The sequence below is a fragment of the Dendrobates tinctorius genome, unplaced genomic scaffold (genome assembly GCF_039654945.1).
Source record: "Dendrobates tinctorius isolate UK_male_01 unplaced genomic scaffold, ASM3965494v1 ptg000102l, whole genome shotgun sequence".
Lineage (NCBI taxonomy): Eukaryota > Metazoa > Chordata > Amphibia > Anura > Dendrobatidae > Dendrobates > Dendrobates tinctorius.
The window spans coordinates 40,909,513-40,930,188 of NW_027361770.1; the positions used below are offsets into that span (position 1 = coordinate 40,909,513).

A 20,676-nucleotide genomic window follows, 5' to 3' on the forward strand; every position below is an offset into this window, starting at 1 on the left:
TAAGGGACCTTTTTAAACATTTAGAAAGCCTTTGCATATGTTTTTTGTTAATTAGTCTAATTTACTGAGATAATGACTTTTGAGTTTTCATTAGCTGTAAACCATAATTACCAACATTAACAGAAATAAACACTTGAAATAGTGTTTGTAATGACTCTATATAATATATAAGTTTCACTTTTTGCATTGAAGAACTGAAATAAATTAACTTTTTGATGATATTCTAATTTCGTGAGAAGCACCTGTATATAATTAGGCAATGTCTGCAGGCTGAATCGAAGTTTACGAAGGCTCCTTCACAGTGCTGCAACAGGGAAGACCTGGACTGAAGTCTATGGATATGTTAATGTAAGGTTTTAGTAGGAATGCGGGATGCAGTGACAAGCAGGAGGTAGAGCAAGAGTAAACGGGTATTTTATGCACGAAAAGGAAATAAAGAGTAAATGCTCCACGGAGGGAGCACAAGAGTTTGTCCGGTTAAGAGGTACACAAATTGTAAACAAAATACGGTGAAGATTATGTACAGTATTAAACAAGTTAACTTATCAGTCCAGGGGTTCTTGAAGGAGGAGGATGGAAGATCCCACGATGGTGCCAAAGGTGGCGTGAGACGTAGTTGAAGCGGTCCTAGATACAGTTGTAACAGTCGCAGAACTGAAGCGGCGGTTACCAGTTTTCCCCGGCGAGATCTCTCAGTCCAGGTATACGGCATGGAACAGGAGGAGCTCTGTAACACAGAGAGCAGAGTACGTAGTCCTGGAGCCACAGCCATGGCTGCACATTCTGAAGCCGCTTTGTGAGGGGGCCTAGCCCTGTGTCGCGTGCCCGGTATAGTTGGGGGCACCGGTCTGTCTGGACCCTCACGGTTACACATTGGAAGGGTCATAGCTGTACAGTCAGTGCGCGCAGGGGAGGATAGTGTCACAGGGCGACTGGTAATAATGTCACGGGGCGACTGGCCCTGCGTGACGCGACCCGATGATCGGTCAGTCACCAAACAACAAGACAAAACAAGGGGACACTGGGGACACAATTACAATGGTGGGCCCTACAATAGGGAACGGGAAAGTGGACACCTTCTGCACTCTCCTAAGGAAGAGTCCTGATCTCTCCTCACGTTCCCTATACAGGTTCTTTCAGCCTGTCGCTGACCAGGATACCTAGGTCCCTCACTTACCCTGCACCTATCCCTTACTAGGGAACTGGCAAGTATGGACACTGGTCCCACCGCTGTACTAATAAGACACCAGGGAAAATAACAGACAGGGAAAAACAACAACACTTAGCTTGCTCTTGTCATGATCTGCTGAGTTTGTGTGATCAGGTAGTTCAGAGGTTAATCTGGACAGCCTCACTCTGAGATTCTGGGAGGCTTTTTATAGCCTCATTGTGGGCTCATTCCTTGTCGCTTATACTCAGACCCTTGGCCGAGTGTGTGACCCTGGTGTGCTTTGTGACTGTGATACTTTGTGCTTGCTTGGTTTTGATCCGGTTTTGTCCCTGTTATGAGTTCTGCCTGTTCCTTTTGTACTGCTTTGCTATTCCCGTGTATGACTCTTTTGCCTTGGACCTGACTACTCCCTGTCTGCCTCCCTTGTACTGCGTTGCTATCTCTGTGTATGATTCATTGCTTACGTTTTGACTATTCTCTGCTTGTCCCTCTGGTACTGCGCCGTCCTCCCCATGTATTACCCCCGCTTGTCTGACCTGAGTTTCCCTAGTTTTTGCTCCAGGATTCCTGTAATAGAACCCTATCCTGCAGCAGGATGCTAAGCCATGCCCCCTGTGGTCACATGATCGTAGGTCCTTGTACTGCTAAACTACTTACAGTGTCGCAGGTCCTGTTGTCTGAACTTTCCCTGCAGTATCGGACCCTGGGTCCTCCCGTAGTCTGGGTGAGTTACCCTGTTCAGCCGCGGCAGTCCGCCGGCACTGACGGGATCCTGATAGCTCTGCAGTCACGCACCGGACCGCAGAGTAAGGCACCCGAACACCGCTTCCGGCAGGATAACCACTGCTCCAAATCAGCTGCAAACAGCACTGCTCAAGATAGCTTCTCTCTTCAGCACGGTTGGCTTACAAATGACCAACAGTGAGCTACAGCACCTGATGAACTTTTATAGGAAGAAGCGGGATGGTCACCTGTTGTGAGTTCATTTTCCCCTTCACCTTTGATGTCTGATGAACTCCCTCTGCTGGTGAAGAGAGGTAGTGAAGTTGATTGGGATGGGAAGAAACTGTTATCTGAACAGGCGGAGTGTGATTGGACATCTGGAATTTCTGAGGGGATATAAGGCAGCCAACGCCCTGCAGGGTTTGCTGGTGATCCTTTCTGCTCTGAGCTCTGGCATCCAGTTCTAGTTCCTGTCTACTAAAAGCTAAGTTTTTGCCCTACTATTATTCCATGAGATTTTGTCTGGTTTCCTTAGTGTTTGTATTCAGCCAGTCCTGGTTGGGACTGGCTGAATTCCATTTTGTCTCTGATCAGTTGATCTCTATGCTCTGTTTTCAGAATATACCTGAGTGCTGATATAGTGATTTTGAAGTCTAGCGACTTCAGGGCCTTTTTTCCTATCAGACGGTTGGGACATTTTTGTAGTGTTTTTTGCGGATTGCAGCCAGCATCTTTTCTGTCCTGTCCTATCTATTTAGTTGGGCCCCATCGTTTGCTCAGCCTGTCTTTCTGTCTGTGTTTGTGTTTTCATCTGTTTTTCACCGACAATACATGTTGGGGGCTGTCTATTGCTTTGGGGTCTGCTCTGGGGCAGTTTAGATTTCCCCTTTCTTTCTTTAGGCTTATGTAGTTCTCCGGTTGTGACGAGGGGTCTAGGGCACAGTAGGAACCCCCCACGGCTACTGTTAGTTGTGGTGAATAGGATCAGGGATCTGCAATCCGATAGCTACCAACCTCTCCGGTGACTCATTCATAACAGTCACCACCTGCTGACTAATTAAACATGTAGTAACACCAGCAGCCACCGGGGGGGAAACCCAGCAGCAGACTCACTAAACTTGTAGTAACACCAGTGGCCCCCTGTGGCAAAAACTGACATTAACCCCCCCGATGGCCTGAAAGGGAAAAAGTTTATAAAAGAGAATCCAGAATCTGACAGATCCAAAAATGGATCATGACAGTACCCCTCCTTCAATGAGGGGCCTCTGGACCCGCAACACTGCACTTCACCAGAAAACCACCTAAGGTGAGGACGCATAGATCCACCAGAGTTCACCTCAGCAACAACCTGACTCGCAGGTTTATGGCAAACGTGGGCAGATGGGAGTGGTAACGTATGCTCCGGAGGCACCACAAATCTCCAGAGCGCTGACCTGGGGAATGAGTTGTGTATGGGCATTATTGGGGGTAGCTCCAGCTGGTAAGTCCCCGGGCCGAGGATGGCTGACACCCGATACGGCCCGATCACCCGAGAACTCCAGACCCCAGCAGCACATCTCCACCAGATGTTTTTGGTGGACAGCCATACGTACTCATTCACACACAGGTCTGGACCTGAACGTTTATTGCCATGCACACGTTTGCCACAGGATGGTGAACTCTTCACAGCACCGACAACAGAGGCATCCCCTGTGTCATCACACTCACACCACCACAATGCACAGAAGGAGTCACCACCCTCTTCTGACCCCTCCTCCTAAGAGGACTCCGACAGCCAGGGTTAGCATGTGGTGAGGGTAAAGATTTGCCCCTACTCCCTGGCAGCACTTCTGCTGCATCCACTAGAGAAGAAGGGAACGGTTGTAGTATGACGGCAGAGACAGTAGCCCCCAGGCAGCAGCCCTCACACAACTGACCCCAGCCAACTACTTCCCTAGACCACCAATTTACTACCGGGTTGTTTTTTCAACCACGGGAGGCCTAAAATGATAGGAGATGGCATTCCCCCAAGACGTAGCATGACAGGGACTCTTCATGATCAGTCCCTATACTCAGATGAATATTATCTACGACTTGGGTTATCCTCCCCTGGCTCAGTGGGACAGAGTCAATGGCCTGGATGCTTAGGGGTTTGACCAGCATCCTACACCTGAGGCCATGGGTCTGGACAAAGTAAGTGTCCAAAAGATTGACTCCAGCTCCACTGTCCACAAACACCAGTATGCCCTCAGGTACCTCGCCAACTACCACTTCCGCAGACAGGTAACACTGAGGGGAAGAAATGGAGGAAATGTACACTCCCTGGTCGCCTCCCTCCACACGACCAGGGGGAAGTGGCTTCTTAGCTGGTACCGAAGATTTGGTGCCAGCCAGGCAGACCCTGAAAAAATGGCCAATCTGCCCACAGCAAAAACATGCCCCCAAACCAAGACGAACCGCAGGCAACACCGCTGGGGAACCAACTCCTCCCACCTGCCTGGGCTCGTCCGCCTGCACCAGTGAGTCCTCCTCCATAGCAAGGACTACCAGGGGCATATTCGCCAAAGCAGTGGGGACCACTTGCTGACTAATTAAACATGTAGTAACACCAGCGGCCCACCGAGGGGAAAATCCAGCAGCAGACTCACTAAACTTGTAGTAACACCACCAGCCACCGGGGGAAGGGGAACCCAGCAGCCGACCAACTACAGTTGTAGTAACACCAGCGGCCACCGGGGGCAAAAACTGACATTAACCTCTGATGGCCTGAAAGGGAAAAAGTTTATAAAAGAGAATCCAGAATCTGACAGATCCAAAAATGGATTGTGACAAATAGGCTGCGGAGCGGGCTGAATCTTTGGTCAGGGTCAGCGGACATGGAGTCAACCTTCTCCCTCTGGGTAAGCTGTCTTCCCCCCAAGAGTCCCGACCTTGCATGCTTGCCTCTATTTATCTCTGATCTCCCCCTTCAGTCACTTACTTTCCCAGCCTTTTGTTAACCTTGACGCAATTTTATTGAGATGTGTTGTAGCCATCAATTTCTAAATTAGTTGTAATATTAGTTGTATTATTTTCAAATGAAATGGAAAATGTCTAATTTTCAACTTCTGATCTGTGTTTTATCACTTGTTATTAATAAAACACGTCTGTAAGAGATTTCAAAATCATTACATTCATAGTTTCTTTATATTTTACAAAGTGTTCCAGTGTGCGTGTGTACATAACGTGGGGGAAATAAGTATTTGATCCCTTGCTGCTTTTGTAAGTTTGCCCACTGACAAAGACATGAACAGTCTATAATTGTAGTGGTAGGTTAATTTTAACATTGAGAGATAGACTATCAAAAAGTAAAATACAGAAAATCACATTGTATAAATTATATAAATTTATTTGCATTTTATAGTGACAAATAATTATTTGATCCCTCTGGCAAACAAGGCTTAATACTTGGTGGCAAAACACTTGTTGGCAAGCACAGCAGTCAGACTGTAATGACCCAGGGCTGGTGTCACAGGGGATTATGCCTAGTGGGCGCTGCAGGGTTAACGGGGATGCAGAGCGGATAGTGGTTCATGCACGCCGCTACCAGCAGGGAGAGCGGGTGTCAGGAACACCACACTGTACTTGCTCACTGAGCCAGTGCGCGTGTCCTGAGTGTCAGCGCCGGCGTGCAGCCTCCGCTGAGCAGTGACTCACCCGCAATGTAGGGGTACCGGGGTCAGGTACAGCCAGAAAGTACCGATGCACAGGACCTGTGGATGCTGAAGTTTAGGAAGCCAGCATAGGACCTATGGTCATGTGAATGGTCATGTGACTGCAAGGGGGCGGGGCTTAGCGTCCTGCACACAGAGAAGGAAGAGAACTCAGAGTCCAAGCAGAGGTTATGCACAGTACAGACCAGCGAGGTACAGGAGAGATAAACAGATGGGAGGTCAGACAAAGCCAAAGGTCATACACAGGATCACAGTACAGTACCAGGGAGGAGACAGAGCGGATAATCAGGGCCAAGCAGAGATCAAAACCAAACAGACATATAAGGTACCAGGCAGAATCCAAAGCGATATCCAGGGAACAGACCGAGTCATACACAGAGAATCAAGTAACCAGAACACAGCACAAACACACTCAGGGGTCACCACACAATGCCAAGGGCGAAAGTATAACTGACGGGGATGGGAGCGTCCTGAGGCTATAAGAAACCTCCCCCAGAACCAGGGAGAGGCCACAATCATAGCCCCAGGTGTGCAGGTAAGCCTGCACCGGGATCACAACCTTTAACCCCAGAAATGCCAGTCATCAGCACTGGTTCCAAACATTAACCCCACGTGTGCGAGTCAAACCCGCACTGAGATCATGACAGTGGGAGCCTGAAACAGGCTGGGTGCGCGATGCATGGAGAGCCGAGGGAGGCAGAGCTTAATGACCCGCTGGTGTCACGCCGTTCTGTCTGTATCTGCTTGTCGGCGTGACAATGCATGTGTTTGCTTTAACCCCTTACTCCTTTCCCCCTAATTGAGCTGGGATACTGCTGGCTGTTACCTGTATGGAGCCTGCTCAGTTTCCTGCTCTGCTGCGTAGCTGCACATGTGGTGTTGGGTCTTTGCTCTGCGACTTGACCATCCGCATGTGCGGTCTCTGGTCGCCACTGTGGAAGGTGTCCGCGGGTTGTGAGGTCATTTGCAGCTGGTGCATGACTTTCCACGTGTGTCTAGCCTTGCAGACAATGCCAGGTGCTCTAAGCTGCTGTTCCTGCACTAATTGTGCTGCAATGGTTTCTGTGTGTGGTTTGGGCGTGCGCAGCCACACCTTCACTGCTTTTATCAGGGTTAGTGTGTGTACTTGAAATGCTGTCCCCAGCCAATTGCTGAGAGGCAGCCCCTTTATAAACTTACCCTGCCCTCTGGGTGGGGCCAGAGCTACTAACAACTCACAAAGCTCCTGGACTTTGCCATGTGTGTCTTGGTTATGGTACCAAATTCCCTGCCTTGATTCCTGCTTTGCCCTGTTCCCTCGCCCTGCCCCGGAGGCGGTATATCCGGGCCTGAATCCCTGATCCTGTACCCGACCCTGTCTAAATTCGCCCTGGCCTGGAGGCGATGTATCCAGGCTTGAATCCTTGATCCTGTACCTAACCTGTACCTGACCATGTCTGAACTGTCTGCTGTGTTATGTTCCTGGAATCCCTTTGAGTTTGGTGCCCTGCACCCAGTGACTCTGAGACTCTTGTAACCGGTGTTCATGCTGAGCATATACTATGCTGTGCTCTGACTACCATGCGGTGCTAGCTCCATGCAGGCCCAGCAATCCTGCAGTGTTAGCACCATCACGCTTGAGTTCCTTCCTAGGTCCAATGTCCGGAGCCTTTCGACCGCAGTCTGGAACCTGATGACCGCTGCCTGGAGCTGGATGACTGCAGTGGTGCCTGTATGTCGTGTTGGATGACCGGAACCAAACGACTCCCGCCTGATGTCCTGATGACCTCGTGTGTCCTGATAACCTCGTGTGTCCTGATGACCTTGTGTGTCCTGATGTCCTGCCTGTGTCCCGATGTCCTGCTTATGTGTGCCTCAGTGATCTGACTCCCGCCTGATGTCCTGATGACCTTGTGTGTCCTGATAACCTCGTGTGTCCTGATGGCCTCATGTGTCCTGATGTCCTGCCTGTGTCCCGATGTCCTGCTTATGTGTGCCTCAGTGATCTGATGGTGCCTTGGGGACCACTGGGTGGTATCCTTCTGGGAGGTGTGGAATCAGGAGCCTGGTTTAGCCCTGTTTTGTCTATGTACTGTGACTTTACTTTAAGTAAACTTTACTTTTATCATAGCTGAAGTTGTGCGGTGTCTTCAAGTCCTACGTGTCCTTGTCCACATGCTCAGCTGCTACAGTATCCCAGTCGCTGCCCTTCCCTAGTTTGGGTAGGCCTGGATCCCCTCTGTGGTATAGAGGGTCCATATTGCGTCCCTGGGGGACGCCCGCCCCCTCGCCATGGCGTGGAGGTGCCTGCTGGGCCGCGTCTGCGGCCGCAGTCGTGACAGAAGCTCTGGCCTTGGACTCAGCTGAGCATGTATGGACGGTAGGACTTTTTCCGAGCCCCGCTTGGCCAGCGGATGAGATGGCTCAGATCCCAGCTGGCAGTGGACTAGGTTGCTCAACCCTGCGCTTGGTAAGCAGTTTGGATTTCTGGAGCAATGAACTCTGCTGCTTGTGAACTGGGACTTACCGCCTATCCCAAGAAAAGTTTCTGTGGTTTTTTTTGGGACTTCAGAAGAGGGGGCTTTAGTAGGGGATAATGTCACGCCGTTCTGTCTGTATCTGCTTGTCGGCGTGACAATGCATGTGTTTGCTTTAACCCCTTACTCCTTTCCCCCTAATTGAGCTGGGATACTGCTGGCTGTTACCTGTATGGAGCCTGCTCAGTTCCCTGCTCTGCTGCGTAGATGCACATGTGGTGTTGGGTCTTTGCTCTGCGACTTGACCATCCGCATGTGCGGTCTCTGGTCGCTGCTGTGGAAGCTGTCCGCGGGTTGTGAGGTCATTTGCAGCTGGTGCATGACTTTCCACGTGTGTCTAGCCTTGCAGACAATGCCAGGTGCTCTAAGCTGCAGTTCCTGCACTGATTGTGCTGCAATGGTTTCTGTGTGTGCTTAGGGTGTGCGCAGCCACACCTTCCCTGCTTTTATCAGGGTTAGTGTGTGTACTTGAAATGATGTCCCCAGCCAATTGCTGAGGGGCAGCCCTTTTATAAACTTACCCTGCCCTATGGGTGGGGCCAGAGCTACTAACAACTCACAAAGCTCCTGGACTTTGCCATGTGTGTCTCGTGTCTGTGGACCTCGTCTGTCTCGGTTATGGTACCAAATTCCCTGCCTTGATTCCTGCTTTGTCCTGTTCCCTCGCCCTGACCCGGAGGTGGTATATCCGGGCCTGAATTCCTGATCCTGTACCTGTCCTGTACCTGACCCCGTCTAAATTCGCCCTGGCCTGGAGGCGGTGTATCCAGGCTTGAATCCTTGATCCTGTACCTAACCTGTACCTGACCATGTCTGAACTATCTGCTGTGTTATGTTCCTGGAATCCCTCTGTGTTTGGAGCCCTGCACCCAGTGACTCTGAGACTCTTGTAACCGGTGTTCCTGCTGAGCATATACTATGTTGTGCTCTGACTACCATGCGGTGCTAGCTCCATGCAGGCCCAGTAATCCTGCGGTGTTAGCACCATCAGGCTTGAGTTCCTTCCTAGGTCCAATGTCCAGAGCCTATCGACCGCAGTCTGGAACCTGATGTCTGCTGCCTGGAGCTGGATGACAGCAGTGGTGCCTGTAGGTCGTGTTGGATGTCCGGAACCAAACGACTCCCGCATGATGTCCTGATGACCTTGTGTGTCCTGATGTCCTGATAACCTCGTGTGTCCTGATGTCCTGATAACCTCGTGTGTCCTGATGTCCTGCCTGTGTCCCGATGTCCCGCTTATGTGTGCCTCAGTGATCCGATGGTGCCTTGGGGTCCACTGGGTGGTACCTTTCTGGGAGGTGTGGAATCGGGAGCCTGGTTTAGCCCCGTTTTGTCTATGTACTGTGACTTTACTTTAAGTAAACTTTACTTTTATTATACCTGAATTTGTGCGGTGTCTTCAAGTCCTACGTGTCCTTGTCCACATGCTCAGCTGCCACAGTGTCCCGGTCGCTGCCCTTCCCTAGTTCGGGTACGCCCGGGTCCCCTCTGTGGTATAGAGGGTCCATATTGCGTCCCCGGGGGATGCCCGCCCCCTCGCCATGGCGTGGAGGTGCCTGCTGGGCCACGTCTGCGGCCACAGTCGTGACAGCTGGGAGGACAGGAGCGCGAGATCCGAAGCACGAAACGATAGCGTAGTCAGAGGTGAGCCAAGGGTTAGAAGCCAGACGGGAGCGTAGAAACCAGAGGGCTATACGGGAGAGTAGTCAAGGGCGAGCCAAGAGGTCAAGGAACCAGGAAAGATGGAGCAGTACAGAAGTGGAAGACAGAAGCAATAGTCAGGGGACAAACCGGGTCACACACAGCAGAGCTCAGTCAAACAGAGGCACAACGATTACAGAGGAGTAACCTGGGTCAGCTCCTCTAGCCGAGTAAATGGAAGTATCACTGACACCGGACCCAGGAAACACCAGAAATAAATAGCCACCCCAGAACAAAAGAGAGAACTAATTTAACCCTGACCTGACCAGGACGGAGACAGAACCACCCCGTCCTGAGTCATGACACATACATTTTTTGTAGTTGATTATGATGTTTGCTCACATGTCAGGAGGAATTTTAGTCCACTTCTCTGTGCAGATCATCTCTAAATAATTAACATTTTGAGGTTGTCGCTTGGCAACTTGGAGCTTCAATTCCCTCCATAAGTTTTCTATGGGATTAAGGTCTGGAGACTGGCTATGCCAGTCCATGACCTTAATGTGCTTCTTTTTGAGCCACTCCTTTGTTGCCTTGGCTGTATGTTTTGGGTCATGATCTTGCTGAAAGACCCAGCCATGACCCATTTTTAATGTTTTGGCGGAGGGAAGGAGGTTGTCACTCAGGATTTTACTGTACATGGCTCCATCCATTCTCCCATTGATGTGGTGAAGTACTCCTGTGCCCTTAGCAGAGAAACACCCCCAAAACATAATGTTTCCAACTTCATGACTGACGGTGAGGACAGTGTTATTTGGGTCATAGGCAGTATTTCTCTTCCTCAAAACACGGCGAGTTGAGTTAGTGGCAAAGACCTCAATTTTTGTCTCATCTGACCACAGCACCTTCTCCCAATCACTCACAGAATCATCTAGGTGTTCATTGGCAAACTTCAGATGGGTCTGCACATGTGCCTTCTTGAGCAGGGGGACCTTGCGGGCACTGCAGGATTTTAAACCTTTACGGCGTAATGTGTTACCAATGGTTTTCTTGGTGACTGTGGTACCAGCTGCCTTGAGATCATTATCAAGTTCCCCCCATGTAGTTTAGGCTGATCTCTCACCTTCCCCATGATCAAGGATATCCCACGAGGTGAGATTTTGCATGGTGCCACAGATCGATGGCGATTCACTGTCATTTATTTCTTCCATTTTCTTTCTATTGCACCAATATTTGTCTCCTTCTCACCCAGCATCTTACTTATGGTTTTGTAGCCCATTCCAGCTTTGTGCAGGTCTATGATCTTGTCCCTGACATCGTTATAAAGCTCTTTGGTCTTGCCTATGTTTTAGAGGTTAGAGTCTGACTCAATAATTGAGTCCGTGGACAGGAGTCTTTTATAAAGGTGACTATGTAAGACAGCTGTCTTTAATGCAGGTAACAAGTTGATTAGGAGTGTCTAACTGGTCTGTAGGAGCCAGAACTCTTAACGGTTGGTAGGGGATCAAATACTTATTTCTCACTGCAAAATGCAAATTTATATAATTTATATAATGTGATTTTCTGGATTTTATTTTTGATATTCTATCTCTCAATGTTAAGATTAACCTACTCTTAAAATTATAGACTGTTCATGTCTTTGTCAGTGGGCAGAATTAGTCAGCAAGGGAAGAAACAAATACTTACTTCCCCCACTGTTTTTAATGGAGAGGGAGGAAAGGCTAAGGCTAGATGAGAAGACCAAGGCAGGGAAGCAGAATCAAAGAAAGAAGATCTTCACAAAAGTAGACTTCATGTCAAACAAAAGAAAAAAACATATTACAAGTCTATAAATGTGTCTTTGCTGCCTTCTGGAACCACAGGTCTAAGGAGATTTCAATCTGCCTCACTGGTTTAAGACATACCATATATACTCGAGTATAAGCCGAGATTTTCAGCCCATTTTTTTGGGCTGAAAGTCCCCCTCTCGACTTATACGAGTCATATATCAGGGGGTCGGCGGGGGAGGGGGGGGCGGAGGTGTCAGATCATACTTACTCCCCCCCAGCGTGGTCTCTGCAGCCCCCGTGCTTCTTCCGGTCTCAGGCTCCTTCCTTCAGTGGTCACATGGTACCGCTCATTAAAGTCATGAATATGTGCATATTTATGACTTTAATGAGCAGTACCATGTGACCACTGAAGGAAGGAGCCTGACCGGGAGAAGCAGAGGGGCTGCAGAGACCGCGCTAGGAGGGGGTAAGTATAAGCTATATTCACCTGTCCCCGGTCCACTATGGAGCATCATATGGGGCATAATCTATGGAGCATCATATGAGGGCATAATTATGGAGCAGCATATGGGGCGTAATCTGGAGCAGCATACGGAGGCATAATTATGGAGCAGCATATGGGGGCATAAACTGTGGAGCATCATATGAGGCATAATCTATGGAGCAGCATATGGGGGCATAATTATGGAGCAGCATATTGGGCATAATCTGGAGCAGCATATGGGGCCATAAACTATGGTGCATGTTATGGGGGCATAATCTATGGAGCATCTTATGGGGGCATAATCTATGGAGCATTTTATGGGGTCATAATCTATGGAGCATAATCTATGGAATATTTTATGGGGCCATAACCTTTATGGGGCAGCATGTGGGGAATATTATTCTAAGGAGCATCTTATGGGGGCATTATTAACCTTTGTGCAGCATTATATGGGGTGTATTTTGTACGGAGCATCTTATGGGGACATCATGGACTGTATGGAGCATTATATGGGGCTCCTGATTCAATATGGATATTCAAAAACATTTAACCTACTGATGTCTCAATTAATTTTACTTTTATTGGTATCTATTTTTATTTTTGAAATTTACCAGTAGCTGCTGCATTTTCCACCCTAGGCTTATATGCGAGTCAATAAGTTTTCCCAGCTTTTTTTGGCAAATTTAGGGGGGTCTGCTTATACGCGGGTCGGCCTATACACGAGTATATACGGTATATTGTCTTTACTCATAGACACACTGGCAGTACCTATCTCCCTTATAGTGCACTACCTTGCTGTTTTAGGAGCTAAGCATGCTTGACTTTCTCAATTCACTTTGAGTGCTCCAAAAATAGCAACACATTCTTGCTTGGCTAGTTCTGATAAAAACTTCTAGCATTTCACTATAAATGTCAAACATTTTATAAAATGTTGTTTATTCTTTAGAAAATAAATAGCTGATACACATCTCTTACAGGCACTGACTTACATAGTAAGTTTGATTGCAAAACGTGAAATATACCTTAATGCCAAAATCTAACCAATTGCTCAGGTTATTTTTTAAGGGAATTTCTCAATAGGACCAACACTGTTAAGCTGTGTATATGGGCATTTAGGTAGTAGAAATTGGAATATAATGATACCTTTATATTGGCTATCTGATAATTTAAGCCCCCTTTACATTTAGCGATGCACCAGCGATCCGACCACGATATGACCAGGTCAGGATCGCTGGTGCATCGCTAAATGGTCGCTAGTGAGCTGCCAAACAGGCAGATCTCACAGCGATGCAGCAACGCAGCAGCGGTCGTTACTTACCTTTCAGACGCGGCGATGATGACGTCCTCCCGCCCGCGTCCACGCGTCGCTCATCGACGCCAGCAGGAAGCCCAGCAGGAAGCAGCCGACGAGAAATGGACGTGGACGATCTCGCGCGATCAGCGATAGCCAGCGGGGGAGCCGGTCGGAGGTAAGTATCACATGTAGCGATATCACTAGCAATATCGCTGCTGCGTCACAATATCGCTATGTGTAAAACCCCCTTTATTCTGTAACACCGGTGTCCCTGCATAGTACCTCCTCCTCCCCCCAGCAGGGAAACTGACATACTCACTGCCACCACCCAGAGGCATCTCCTTCTCTAGCTCCCACTGCGGCTCCTAGCTTCCTGGTCTGACTCACGTTGTGCAGGTCTCTGGGCAATGTGCTTAGGGCACTGGCACTGCCTGCTTCTTAAAAGGGCAGCGTGCACACTCTTTAAGTATCCCCAGCTTATAGCTAGAAGACATTAGGTATTAAATGCACCATCCCCAGTAGGGAGGTGCCTGAGCAACCTCCGTATGTTCTATGTCTCTAAGCTACTAGTCTGTTGTCAGGTCCTTGTTCCTGAACCCATCCTGCTATTCTGTACAGTACCTGTCCAGTGATCTTGAGCATGTCCTGTCAGAACCAGCCATTCTGTCCAACCCTTAATCCATGCTGCCTGAGCCTTCAACAGTATCCATACTGCCAGTGATCCTGATCTTCTGCTGCCCGACACTCCGACTCCTGGAGTCAGCTGCTGCAGTACCGGGAACTTAGCTAGAGTGGTACTTGACAGCTTGACATATTCCATATAATTCCATGTTTTTCTTATATGTAAATCATTAGTTAAGATCTATGAGCCATACACTGATCGACATGACAGTCTGCCTCTAAAGCTTGTTTTATATAAAATGGTGAGTTACCAGTGTGAGACATGTAATGGATGACAGTCTACTGTCATAATTACACACAGCTCTGCAGTGAGATCACAACTAACACAGTACAGCAGAGCTAGCAAAGTACTGCAGAAGTGAACTTTGTATCATTACAAACATTTGCAGCAGCACTTGTCCTCTCATAGTACTGGCAGCTCTGCTGCAGAGCTGTGCCTGCTTATAACCAACACAACAAAGATGCACCTTGTCACATTGCAAACACATTTGCAGTGCTGTCAGATCTGCTTTACTTCCCTTTTTCCCCACAATGACTGCCTTTGAGAAGAAAGCTGAAGTGCTGAGATTGGAGGACATTTGAAGTGCAAATGGGTTAGTTCAACAGAAGTAAACTGTATCACATCACCACATTGTAGTGTTAGCTATGATGGTTGTTCTGACCCCACTGTAGAGCTGTGTGTCAGCATGAAAGCAAATTGTCAGTCATTACATGTCTCACACTGGCAATGCCCCTGTCATGATCTAGGCCGGGATTTATTTCTTTTTATTCTGTCCCCGGTCTGGTCATGCGGGGGTTAACTTTCTCTACCTAGTTTTGGGTTCTGTGTGGCTATTTCTGTCTGCTGTGGCCTGCAGACCAATGTCAGTGATAGTTCATGCACCCAGGCTAGGACATCTGACCCCCTTATACCGTGTTTTGTCCTCTGCCCATTTACTCTGTTCCCGTGACTTCCCTTTCCTGCCACCCCACTTGTCTTTGTGTTCGCGCCCTGTGCTTGGACCTCTTGGTATGTGACCCGGCTTGTCTTCTGACCTGTTTCACTGTCTCACGTCTCAGTTATCTCTGCTTCCATCTGGCTCTGACTTCTGGCTTGTATTTGACCACGTGTATTGCTTTGACCTCTGGTACTTCTTTTCCTGACTGTTTCTGACTCGGCTCATCTGACCACTCTTTCACCACCTGGTGGCACCTGTGCTGCTGCTCAGTGTTGCTACGCTGTGTGTACAACCTCTGTCACTGTCATTACGGATCACAAAAACCTGTCTTACATTGAGTCCGCCAAAGGTTTAATCCTGAGACAGGCGAGGTGGTCACTTTTTTTGTCTCAATTTCAGTTTTCAATCACCTTCAGGCCGGGGTCCAAGAATGTGAAGGCTGATGCCTTATCTCACAGCCTGGATCCAATATCACCTCCTGAACGTCTTTCCTCCACTCTTCAGCATGGAGTGGTGGTGGCTGTGGTTTCCTTGGCGTTGGAGCAGGAGATTCATGAGGCCCAATCTCTTGCTCCTCCTTCCGTACCTAATAATAAGTTCTTTGTGCCTGTCCAGTATCAGTTAAGGGTGTTTTGGGAGTTCCATGACTTGGCTCTGAGGGGGCATCCTGGAATCTTGGCCAGGCGGCCATCACTAGGATGTTTTGATGGCCCTCGTTGGCTTCTGACGTCACTGGGTTTGTGTCCTCCTGCGAAACTTGCACCTGCACAGAAACCTCACATAACCGGCCGGTCGGTGAATTGGTGCCACTGCCAATTCCAGAAAGACCGTGGGCTCATCTCTCCATGGATTTTATCACCAATCTTCCCTCCTCTAATGGCAAAACCGTGATCTGAGTAGTTGTTGATAGGTTCAATAAACAGGCGCATTTTGTACCATTGGTGGGTCTTCCTAATGCTGAGACTCTATCAAAACTATTCATTGAGCATGTTGTGGTGTAGTGACCACTGTGTCCGCTAGGGGGCGCTGTGTGGATGTCCCAAGAGAGAGGATGAGTGGCAGAATCCTGAAGGACCATTATGTATCTCAAGGTGGGTGGCCTTGAGATGGAGACTTATGTGTGTGTGTTGATCAGCAATAATATTGCTGAGGTGGTGTTCAATGTATCAGGGAGAAGTCTCCAGGTAGCTGGGGAGTCGGGCGGACCCAGTTACCTACAAACCCACCCAGGGGGTGTGTTTGAGAACGTTGTGATAAAAATGTGTGAATGGTTCAGGGACCTGTGATGAGGTCATAACCATGTGACCCGGTGGGCGTGGCTACGGACCGTATAAGGTGGCCAGGATAGGTCACAGGTGGTGAATGCTGGGACCCGGATGGTCCAGTGTGGAAGGTCCCGCTGAGATGGGGCTTTCTGGCTAACAGCCTGGTGAAGTGGCTGTGAGTAATGGCGACGTGTGCCTGTTAGTTCCCTGGAGGGAATGAACGTGTGCAGCATGGTGAAGCAGCATGAGGAAACCCTGACAGGGTGAGATAACTTGGGGCTAAGAAGCCTGTGCATTGAGCAGTGCATAACTTATATGACTACAGGATAACAGAGGGAAACTCTGTAATGGACGCTATGCTGATTATATGCTGTTTTCTGTTGCTATGATGGTTTATGATGCTGAATAAACCGAAGGGACTATGATTGTTTTGTAGAAAACCCGTGTCGGATCTGGTTTTGTGGCGGCTAAGCGAGTATCCCCTACTTGAATGACAGCGCTACCTCACAATGTGGTCCGATTGCATGGTGTGCCTGTCACTGTGGTGTCTGATAGAGGGGTGCAATTTGTGTCCAAATTCTGGAGGGCTTTTTGTAAAAGGCTGGGTATCAGTCACCTTTTCGTCAGCCTATCATCCCGAAACCAACGGTCAGACTGAAAGGACCAATAAGTCTTTGGAGCAGATATTGCAGTGTCTTGCCACATCTAGACAGGATGATTGGTGCTCTTCGGTACTCATGGCAGAATTCGCTTTCAATAATCGTGTCAATCAATCCACTGGTACTTCCCCATTCTTTTGCAACTATGGGTTTCACACACGCTTTGGTGAGTTTTCCCAGCTGGATTCGGGGTGTCCAGGGGCTGATTCGACATTTCAGCGGTTGGGGGAGGTCTGGAGGGAGGTTCAGAGAAGCATTGGAGAGGCTCAGGTAAAGTACAATTTTTTTGCAGATAAACGACATTCTGTGGGGCTGGCTTTCCAGGTGGGGGATAAGGTATGGTTATCCACCAAGAATATAAGATTGAGGATTCCTTCTGCTAAGTAGGGTCACAAGTTGATTGGTCCTTATGAAATTTTACATATGGTTAATCCAGTGGCCTTTCGCCTGCACCTGTCTTCGTCGTTGCAGATCCGCAATGTGTTCCATAAGGCGCTTCTGAAGCTGTCGGTGTCTTCCTCAGGTGAGTCTCCCTTGCACCTGCCACCTGATATAGTGGATGGCCAGACCGAGTATTAGGTGGAACGGGTTGTGGGTTCCCGTATGCTCCGCTGTTCTCTTCAGTATTTGGTCCATTGGAAGGGTTACGGACCTGAGGACGGTCGTGGGTGCCAGCACCTTCGATCCACATGGATTGGTTGGTCTGGGCCTTTCACGCTCATTATCCAGGTAAACCTGGGGGTCCGGTGGCCCCCCATTGGGAGAAGGGTACTGTCATGATCCAGGCCGGGGTTTGCTTCTTGTTATTCTCTCCCCAGTCTGGTCATGCAGGGGTTAACTTTCTCTACCTCGTTTTGGGTTCTGTGTGGCTATTTCTGTCTGCTGTGGCCTGCAGACCAATGTCAGTGGTAGTTCATGCTCCCAGACTAGAGCAGCGACCCCTTTATACCGTGTTTTGTCCTCTGCCTGTCTTCTCTGTTCCCGTGACTTCCCTTTCCTGCTACCTCGCTTGTTTTAGGCTACTTTCACACATCAGGTTTTCGGCGTCAGGTGCGATCTGGCGTCGTGCCGGAGCGCCGGATCCGGCAAATATTTCATAAAACCGGATGTGACAGATCCGTTTTTCTTGACAGACAAAACCGGATCTGTCTCATCCGGTTAATCCGGTTTTTGTTCCGTTTTTTGACGGATTACGCCGGATCCGGTTTTTAAAATTGACCCTTGTGGCCTTCCGAACGGGATTGGCTACTGAAAAACTATATATAGCGTGTTCCTACAGCCCTTCTTTGACAGGTTGTAGAGGAGAAAGTGCAGGTTGGAGAGAAGAGCAAGTTACTGGCGAAGATGGATGTTGTGATTGGAAATATTTTGAAGAATTTGGCGGATTTTACAGCGGAGGCGAAACGTTTGAGGGTGATTGTTCTGGAGAAGGAGAGAGCGAGACAGCAGCGCATCAGGCATCGTAGACGACGTTTGTGGATCCACCCCATCACAGCCAAGAGAATGACGCGTGGGGTCTATTCTACACTCTGCATGGACCTTAGACGAAACCCGGATAAATTTTTTGGATATGTTCGGATGAAAATGGAGAATTTTGATTACTTGGTGGAGCGCATTGCACACCTCATAAGAAAAGCGGACACCTATTGCCGCTTCTCTGTTTCACCCGCAGAGCGTCTGATGGTGACTTTAAGGTAAGCCACATTTATTGGATGTGCTCGCATCAGAGCACACTTTCACTGCAATCTTGTTGGTGGTAGTTTGTATCTCCAAGTGTTATAGCTGAGTTTTGGTATGTAATGCTGTGATTTAAAACTAATTTATTGTTTTTTAATTCCCCACAGATTTCTTGCAACTGGAGAATCCCTTTCGTCACTGCATTTCCAGTACAGACTCGGGATTTCCACCATATCTGGAATAGTGAAGTACACATGCCGTGCACTGTGGGACTCCTTAGCTGAAGAGTTTTTACCAGAGCCCACAACAGAGAGGTGGATTGAAATTTCAGAAAAGTTTCTACAGATATGTCAGTTTCCGAACTGCTTCGGCGCTGTGGACGGGAAACATATCCGCATTGTAAAGCCAGCCGGATCGGGATCGGAATATTTCAATTACAAGAAATATTTTTCAATTGTCCTCATGGCCATCGCTGACGCGGAATACAAATTTATTGCTGTTGATATTGGGGCCTATGGCCGCTCCAATGACTCTCAAGTTTTCAAACTGTCTGCCATGGGGCGTAAACTGTATGGAAACACCTTCCAGTTCCCACCCCCTAGACCGCTGCCGCAAACATCTGGTCCACCTATGCCATTTGTCTGTGTAGGGGATGAAGCCTTCCAGCTGTCAGAACACCTTTTGAAACCGTACTCTAGCAGAGGATTGACAAGAACAAAACGCATTTTTAATTACCGCCTCACAAGAGCAAGAAGAATGGTTGAATGTACCTTTGGTATTCTGACAGCCAAATGGCGGGTCCTATTGACTGCGATCAACCTCAAGACAGAAACTGTGGATGAGGTGATCAAAGCTTGCGTGGTACTCCACAATTTTGTTAGCTGCAAGGAACCCATTTCCATTGAGGACACCTCTGAAGAAACCACCTTGCAAGATTACCATGACATTACCACTAGAAGTTCTGTGACGGTTTCAGTAATGAGGGACAATTTTGCACTATACTTTATGTCACCTCAAGGCAGAGTACACTGGCAGGATGACAGAGTGTGAAAGATTTGTGCCCTTAACCAAACTTGTGTACCTTCTGTACCAACAGTATATACCTTTGCCAACCAAAGTTGGCTATCTTGTCATGGTCTCTATTTTTACCTTTAGGCCACAGGTGTGTACCTGGTTTTGTTTTATGCAAAGTATTTCACCTTGTAACAAAAGTTGTGTACATTGTTAGGAAATCACCAACAATAAACACAACTTTTTAGGTGAAATACTTTGCTTCAAACACAACCAGGAACACAACTGTGGCAAAAAGGTAAAATTTACCCACAGTTATATACCTGGTTTTGAATACCTTTTACCTTTGAAATACCCTGTATTTAACCTTTTTTTTAAACATAGTTTGCCGCAGAAAGAAATGACAGACAACCATTGTAAAACGATAATTTAACTTTTATTTAAAATATTTTTTTTTTGTAAAATGTTTTTAAAGTTTAAAAAACTTTTTTAATAAATGTTTGAAACCAACCAAATGGGCATTTTTATTACAACAAAAAATATTATAACTCGGTATAGTGTGGGGTGGAAATAGTGCTGGAGGGGCTGCGGGACACTTCGACACTGGGAGTGTGGAGAGAGGACTGGGATCGTGGTGGGGAAGGAACAGTTAGAGGTGAAGGTGTGTGGAAAAAGCTACAGAATGGGTGGACATGTGGGAGGCAGAAGAGGTGGTGGGCGGTGGAGTGGAGGGTTGGGCAGGGACTGTAGGAGCAGATGATGTTGATGGCAAGTTGTATGGGGAAGGAGTTTGGTACGGGGAAGGAGTTTGGTACGGGGCAGGTTGCTGGAAGTGGGGAGATGTCTGGTACTGGGGAGGTTGCTGGTACTGGGGAGGTTGCTGGTACTGGGGAGGTTGCTGGTACTGGGGAGGTTTCTGGTACTGGGGAGGTGGCTGTTGCTGGGGAGGTGGATGGTATGTAATAGGAGGGGGAGGATGGAAAGTGGCTGGAGGGGGTGCAGGTGGAGGAACTACTGTGGTGGGAGGAGGAGGTTGGGAGGTAACGTGCTGGAGAGCACCGTGGCATGAATGCATTACATGCATCTGCTGGGTAGGAAAGAGCGTTTCCATGCGCTCCACAACAGACCTGAAAAAGGTGTGGTTTGGCGAAGATCTTG

At 48.4% G+C, this 20,676-nt stretch overlaps 1 long non-coding RNA gene across 1 annotated transcript in view; it reads right to left on the reverse strand.

The window, feature by feature from the left end:
• The window catches only part of LOC141099820 (uncharacterized), a 59,592-nt gene extending 52,951 nt beyond the window's left edge, over positions 1 to 6,641 (reverse strand). Inside the window, exons 1-2 of the long non-coding RNA XR_012234536.1 lie at positions 6,413 to 6,641; positions 525 to 727 (exon numbers count right to left, since the gene is read on the reverse strand). This is a non-coding gene — a long non-coding RNA (uncharacterized lncRNA). The remainder of the gene's footprint in view (positions 1 to 524; positions 728 to 6,412) is intronic.
• Between the last annotated feature and the right edge of the window lie 14,035 nt (positions 6,642 to 20,676).